Source organism: Callorhinus ursinus, unplaced genomic scaffold, assembly GCF_003265705.2.
Source record: "Callorhinus ursinus isolate GAN/ISIS: 27379988/994484 unplaced genomic scaffold, GSC_fseal_2.0 scaffold8, whole genome shotgun sequence".
In the NCBI taxonomy this organism is placed as follows: Eukaryota; Metazoa; Chordata; class Mammalia; order Carnivora; family Otariidae; genus Callorhinus; species Callorhinus ursinus.
In genome coordinates, this window is record NW_027397070.1 from 45,867,383 (window position 1) to 45,875,147 (window position 7,765).

The following is a 7,765-nucleotide window of genomic DNA, read 5'->3' on the forward strand; positions in this document are numbered from 1 at the left end:
GTTTTTAGAGGAAAAACAAAGACCTAAACTTTTTTTAATTTTATCTTTTTTTTTTTTCATCAGCTTAATCACACATCTTATTCCCCAGACATGGCTCTGAAGGATGCTGGGTGGTCCAAAAACTCATCTCTTCCTTCAAAGATGGAGGTTTGTTACCACAGGGAATATGCCATAGTTAGGCCAGCATTACTCAGGAAGGAGACCTAGGGAGGTGTAGGGGCAACATGGAAGTGGGTGGAGTGGTGGAGTAGTGTGAGGCTGCCCCTAGGCTGGAGGCCCAGGGAGGTCAGAGGCCAGCGCTGTCTGTCACTGACATGCTGCAGGTGTGCAGTAGGGTTTGCTGAATGAATGAGCATGAGAAAGACTGTCAGTGCATAGGAAAGTTGTGCAATGTGTGTTAAAAATTAGAAAAAAGAAGCCTGATTTTTTCATTCATTCAGTCTCACAGAGGATCTGAAAATGGCATTTCCAGCAGCTTCTCAAGGAAGCTGAGCCCACATCACAGGAGGAAGAGGTAGGAGAGACAGCCCTGGATTCCATCAGCACTCAAGAACAGCACCAGAGTCCCAGGAGATGTGAAAAATATTTTTTATGAGAACAAATGCCAAAATGCTGCCCTTCAGATGAAGACTACAAGTTTTTTTGGGCACACTGAAAAACCTCAGGCTTGGGAGTCTGTATGATTTGTTTCCTTGGGCTGCTGGAAGTACCACAACTTCGGCGGCTTGAAACAACAGGAATTTATTGTCTCAGAGTTCTGGAGGCAAGGAGTCCAAGACCCAGGTGTGGTCAAAGCCACGCTCCCTCTGAAACCTGAAGGAGAGTCCTTCCTTGCCTTGCTTGTGGTGGTTTCTCGGCAATCCCTGGGATTTCTTGGCTTGCAAGAAATCTTGGCCTCCAGCCTTCACATAGCCTTCTCCCCATGTGTCTGCCTACACACGACTGTCTTCTTAGAAGGACACTAGTCATATTGGATGAGGGGTTCTTCCTACCCCGGTATAACCTCATCTTAAATAATCACATCTGCAATGACCTATTCCTAAAGGAGGTCAGATTCTGAGGGACTAGAGTTAAGATTTCAATGTAACTTTTTGAGGAGAACATAACCCAGTTCATAACAGGGGCAGTTTGGGAACATGCCACAATTAAAACAGGATTCAGTGACCCAGTTGACCCAGAAAATCAAATTGTTACCTGTTTGGTTACTACCTTCTGAAAGTGGATAGGAAGTATCAGGCTCCAGTTGACCAAATTTCCCAAAGTATTAGCCAAGCCTGTCTGGCCTGCTGTTTTTCAGAACTTGAGTCCAAGGGTCATGCTAACTGTGGGTAACTCATTTCTGGCACACTCATTTCCTGCCTTTTCTTCCAGAGCAGAAGCTCAACAATCATTAGATGCATCATTAGGACAAAAAATTTCTTTACTCATCAGTCTTTGGCCCTTCATGAGCTCCATGGCTGGCAATGCCTTCACTGCTAAATCAATGCTCCTCATTCCTATTCTATCATTATATCATGGCACACAGAAGGAGAAAAGGTAGCATTTGGAAAGCACTAGGGAAAAGGGACCGGCCTCCTCTAGCTACTTCTAGACACCTACCTACTGGGTCCTGGAAGGGATGCCTAGGGCTAGATGATTGTACCCAGATGTGAATCTAGAGGTAGGACTCTGACTCTACCACCCCAGTTCTCCCGTTCAGTGCCTCTCCACTTGGTGACTCCAGACTTTTTCCTCACATACACCCAATTCACCTATATGAAAGGAAACAACCAGGTTAATTGGATCATCTCTATGAAGAACAGCCACAGTTCTAATTCTTTAGGAGAGGAAACTTGCCAGTTTAGATCTAGAATAGATCTAAAGTACGTAAGATCACAAAGCAGTCCAGAGCCTAGTCCAGGATCCGAGCTAGAACCCAGGATCACAGTCTTCTCCGGGTTGAAGTCCTTCCTCATGGAAGATGAAGGTTTCAGCATGAGGACAGATAGCTGGCTTGTGAGCAGGGAATGGGCTCTTGACTTGCTCTCTCTTGGATTACCTAAAGAGATTTAGCCAGCTTCCCTAGGCTGCAGTTTCCTGAAATGGTAGCATCTCCTCAAAGGCACAGATTCTTCTCAAGTACTTCCTCCTCCAGGCAGCCCTCTTTGACCATCTAGCCTGAATCTGGTGACCCTTCTCTGTGCTCTGGCACCTACTTTCACCATTGCACCCATTTTACTATAGAGTAACTTATTGTCTGCCTTTCTTACCAGGCTGCAAAGCTCCTGGCTCTTAGTTTCCTTTTATTGCCCATGGCTAGCACTTGGTAGGCACCACCAGCTTACTGAGTGAAATGAATGTCACAAATCACTTTAGGGACAATGGATGACTACTTCCACAAGTCACACACAATTTCTGCTTGGTGCCCTTACCATCTCCTTCTCTACTCAGAGCTGGTTCCTGGCAGCTATCAAATTGGCTGTGTTCTTTTACTCAGGGAATACCCTGGCGGCTCTTCTTACTTTCATGCCAATCCCTCTTGCTCAATTCTGGTTTCCTCAGTTTCCATGGGTTGCCACCTACCAGGATTTTCCCACTGAGAAGGGGCTAAGAGGCGCTGGTTACACTTCTGCCCGTGGGCGTCTCCTGATTGTTCACTCCTTCCTTGGCAGCTGGTGTGTGGGCTAGGTCTGATCACCCGACCCAGGTCAATACCTAGAGCCCCAGGCTCCTGCTCATTAGGGAGAAGGGATCTGGCTGTCTGTGACCTTCATTCATTCATTCATTTTTTCACTCATTTATGTCCCTTCTAATTTATTTATTTATTTACTGTAATGGCTTTATTGAGATATAATTCACACCATAAAATCCACCCACCAATTCATTGGTTTTAGTGTATTCACAGTATATGCACAGAATTGTGCAACCATCACCACTATCTAATTCCAGAACATTTCATTACCCCCAAACCTCATACCCATCAACAGTCCTTCATCAACCCCCTGTCCCCAGGCCTTATCAACCGCCAACCTACTTTGTGTCTCTACGGATTGCCTGTTCTAGATATGTCATATAAATGCAATCATCCAATATGTGGCCTTTTGTGTCTGGCTTCTTTCACTTAGCATAATGGTTTCAAGGTTCATCTGTGTTGTAACATATATCAGTAGTTCATTCCCTTTTTAGGGATGAATAATATTTCGTCTTCTGGACATACCACGTTCTATTTATCTATGCATCAGTTGGTGGATGTTTTGGTTGTTTCCACTTTTTGGCTATTTGAATAATGCTGCTATGAACATTCATGTACAAGTTTTTATGTAAATATGTATTTTCAATTATCTTGGGTGTACATACATTATATATATATATATATTTTGGAGCCCCACCAGCACTATATGAGGATCCAATTTCTCCATATCCTTGTCAACACTTGGGGTTATCTGTCTTTTTTATTTTAACCATCCCAGTGGGTGTGATGTGGTATCTCACTGTGGTTTTGATTTGCAATTCCCTGCTAGCTGATGATGTTGACTATCTCACTGTGGTTTTGATTTGCAATTTCCTGCTAGCTGATGATGTTGACTATCTTTTCATGTACTTATTGACCATCTGTATGTCTATTCACTTAAAAATTGAGTTGTCTTTTTATTGTTGAGTTGTAAGAATTTTTATATATTCTGGATACAAGCCCTTCATCAGACACAGGATTTGCAAATATTTTCTTCCATTCTGTGGGTGGTCTTTTCACTTTCTTAATGGTGTTCTCTGAAGAGCAAAAGTCTTAATTTTGAGGAAATCCACTTTATTTTTTTCTTTGGTCATTTGTGCTTTTGATGTGCTATCTAAGAAACTGTTGTCCAATCCAAGGTCATGAGAATTTGCTCCTGTTTTCTTCTAAGAGTTTTATGGTTTTTAGCTCTTATGTTTAGATTTACGATCCCCTCTCTTATTTTTGGTTTATCATTTCCCAAGGTCAAAAGCATTTCATAGCAGTGTGTTTGGTACCCTTCTCTGCCTCACCTGTTGTCTTTACCCTGGGATGAGACACTTCCTTAAAGAAATTGTTCATATTTAGTCGTTCTGTGAAACAGACATTTATACCTTCAGCAACCTTTGGCTTCCATCATGCCAAAAACCAACACATATGTAATAAAATACGCTTTTCAGGATCCAATCGGGCTGATATTCCAGGCGTTAACACTTTTGGAGGTGGTCTGAAGCTTAAACTAGGACAGATAATCTCCTGTGACCCCAATCACAAGGAAAGAGGAATACAACTGCAGAACTCGTCAGCGGGGGACCTTGATGTTTGGCAAGCTGTCACCTCGCCACAAGCCGGACCACCCAGGTCCCTTTCTGCATCTGTGGCTTATTGTTCCTATGGTTTTGGTTTTTCAATTCAACCATTGTCTGAGCCATTGTCTGCAAAGATGTTTGGGTTTGAAAATCCTTTATTATTCCTCTGAGCAAATGATACCACATTTTCTCTAAGCCCTGCAGTCCTTGGTCTTTGAAAGTTGATAACCAAATTAGTCTTAGTTGCCTTGGACATTGGTTTTTGTATGGTTGTTGGTCCTCTCAAAATGGTATGTTTTTTCTCCTATTCATCAGCCAATCCTTCAACTTTCTATTTATTCGAATCCTTTCCAAAACAAGAAATAAATTCATTTAAAAAAATCAAACTCTATTTTTCATCTGGCTAAGTTTTCTGGGATTTAGATTTAACACAACTGGAAGAAGAGTCCCAGAGAGAAAGATAGTTTAAATCTGATATATCTTTACATATGAAGCCATTATTTTATCCTTTTTTGAACCAAACCTCCCCAAACAACATAGTGAGCAAGGGCTACATTTGTAACTTTCTACAATGAGGTAATCACCTTCCCTAGGGAGAAGCAGCTAGAATCTGCTTTCCAAAAGATGATCCAAAAGATCCAAAATCTTCACTTTCTAGTAAGCCAGCCCATACAATAATCAGATAGACAGCTCAGTCACTCTTCCAAGAGAGATTCTGAAGCTGATCTGTGATTATCTTTTGTTATCCAATAAAGGGGAAGTCACATCCACCATCCAAGAAGCCACTGTGTGGGGAAACCTACAAAAGACCACAGAGCACATAAGCTCTTGGCTGTTAAAACTCCATGCCATTTAGAAGTGTCGATCCAAGAATGGACTTGGTTTCCTCTGCTGCTGATTTGCTCCATGATATGCCAGGCTCTTGTGGTCAGGACAAAATAATCAGGATCCAAAGCCCAAACAATGGCATGGGGTCTTGGCCCATCTCACCCACTGTCAGAATGACTTTTAATGGAAATAACTGGCTTAATAACATGTATGTAAAATTCATTTAAAATTGAGAGCTTAAGAGATTCCTATGAGATCTTGTTGATCTAGTTGAAAAGAAGCAACTATAAAATGGTATGATGGCCCTGTTTGTATACTGTTTATATGTGTTTAAGTCTGGGAAAGAGATATGTTAAAGTGTTTCTCCGGATAATAAAACTACAAGTCTTCCAGTTTATACTAAAAAATAAATAAACAGATAGATGATAGATAGATAGATGGATAGATAGATAGATAAGTAAATAATTGTAATGAATATATTTTACTTCCATAATAAAAAAAATAATTGGACGATTTCTATTTTTGAAAGAAAAAAAAGAAAAAGAATTACGTCTTACCCTAAATTCAAATGCGTGTTCTGAATTTTTTAAATAGGTAGCCAAGAGTATATATTTGAATCTGCTACTTTGCAGGAAAACTTAAAAATAATCAGCCTTTAATGGTGGAGAAGCAGGCCCAATGTCCGTGGCTGGAGAAGGCTGGCCCAGCTCTAAATGCCAGTCAGGTCTCAGGGCAGCCGACTCATGGTGCTTCTGCCCCCTGCTGGACAACTCTGGAAAGTGCAGGCTCTGGCCCAGGTAGTTTCTCTGGGGAAACCCTGAGAGATCTTGAGTGTTTACAAACCCAGGGACACTTAGAAAAACTGGCCTTATTGCTCAAAACTATTCCGGAAGGTCTTGCCACAGGGACACTACTCATGTAGCAATCTTTTCATGCTCCTTGCCCCTTTTTTTTAACACCTATATTTGTTTTTTAAATGTCAGACTTTAGTTTAAACATTTACATATGGATAGAATGTACAGATAAAAACAGATGTTTTTGTGCTGTCCCTCCCCCCTCTGTTTTATAGTATAAATTGTATTGTGTTGCACTTTGTAAATTAATGCAATAATTGTATTCTCTGACTTACTGTTTTCACCTATCAATATCTCTGGGCAGGGCCAGTACCGGGGAGTGACAACTGAGACCCGCAGGCATTGAGAATGGCCTTCTTTCATTTTGTGGCCTTTGTCATTACATACAGGTCAGCCTCTTTCTTACGGACCTCTGAATAGCATTCTATGGTATGAATAGGTCATGATTAACCATTTCCCTCTCAATGAACCTTTAGGTCATTTCCAGTTTTTAGCTATTACTAAAATGCTTTGTTGAAATCCTTATGGGGCGCCTGGGTGGCTCAGTCGTTAAGCGTCTGCCTTCGGCTCAGGTCATGATCCCAGGGTCCTGGGATCGAGCCCCGCATCGGGCTCCCTGCTCCGCGGGAAGCCTGCTTCTCCCTCTCCCTCACTTGTGTTCCCTCTCTCGCTGTGTCTCTCTGTCTCTGTCAATTAAATAAATAAATAAAATCTTAAAATTAAAAAAAAAAGAAATCCTTACAGATGCCTCCTTGTACATATAGTCAAAGTCATAATTTCATATCTTGAGTTTGTGTCTTTTATACTACCGGTTTAAGAGGCCTTCCCTATTCTGAGGTTAGAATTGTGTCTTTCTGTATTTCCTCCTCCCCCTCCTCCTTCTTTTCCCCTCATTTTGGACCTCTGGTGCAGAGTTGAGTTGATCACACTTCTTGGCTTCTTAGTATGAACTCCACACAGTCATCACGGGTCCATGTAAGACACTTTTTTTAAATTTTATTTATTTTTTTTAAAGATTTTATTTATTTATTTGACAGAGAGACACAGTGAGAGAGGGAACACAAGCAGGGGGAGTGGGAGAGGGAGAAGCAGGCTTCCCGCCAAGCAGGGAGCCCGATGCGGGGCTCAATGTGGGGCTCGATCCCAGGACCCTGGGATCATGACCTGAGCCGAAGGCAGACGCTTAACGACTGAGCCACCCAGGCGTCTCAAGACACTTTTTTTTAAACTCCCTTTTCCCGCTCCCATTCCCCCTGCCCACCATAGATAATCACTCTGCTGTGTTAGATAGGTCTGACAGTATTTGTATGTTTCCTTATCAAGTATGTAGTATATATATATATATGGAATCTTTTTGGAAATGATGCTATGCTATGACCTGATTCTATTTCTTACTATTTCCATTCAACACTGCTTTACAAGCTATCCACATGACTGGTACATACTATTTCTTGCTAACTGCTTCTCTCAACCTTCCCCTGCTAATGAGCCCCTGGAGCCTGAACTCCCATAACCACAAACAACCCCGCAGTGCACAACCTCATGTACGGTCAGTCCTATGTGAGAGTTTCTCTAGGATGTGTTTCCAGATTGCTTACATTTTCTTCTAGTACCTGTACAGGTGTTGTTTTTTGTTTGTTTGTTTGCTTTTTTCTCTTTATATGCCCGTTCACATTTGATTAGTCTATGTCAGCACATTGAGCTTTGGCTATGATCTTGACTCTGTTTGTTTTTGAAATTTTCTTAATTCCTTATTTCCATTTTGACCATGTTTTTTGAACACTGTTTGAGCTAGGGTTTGAGCA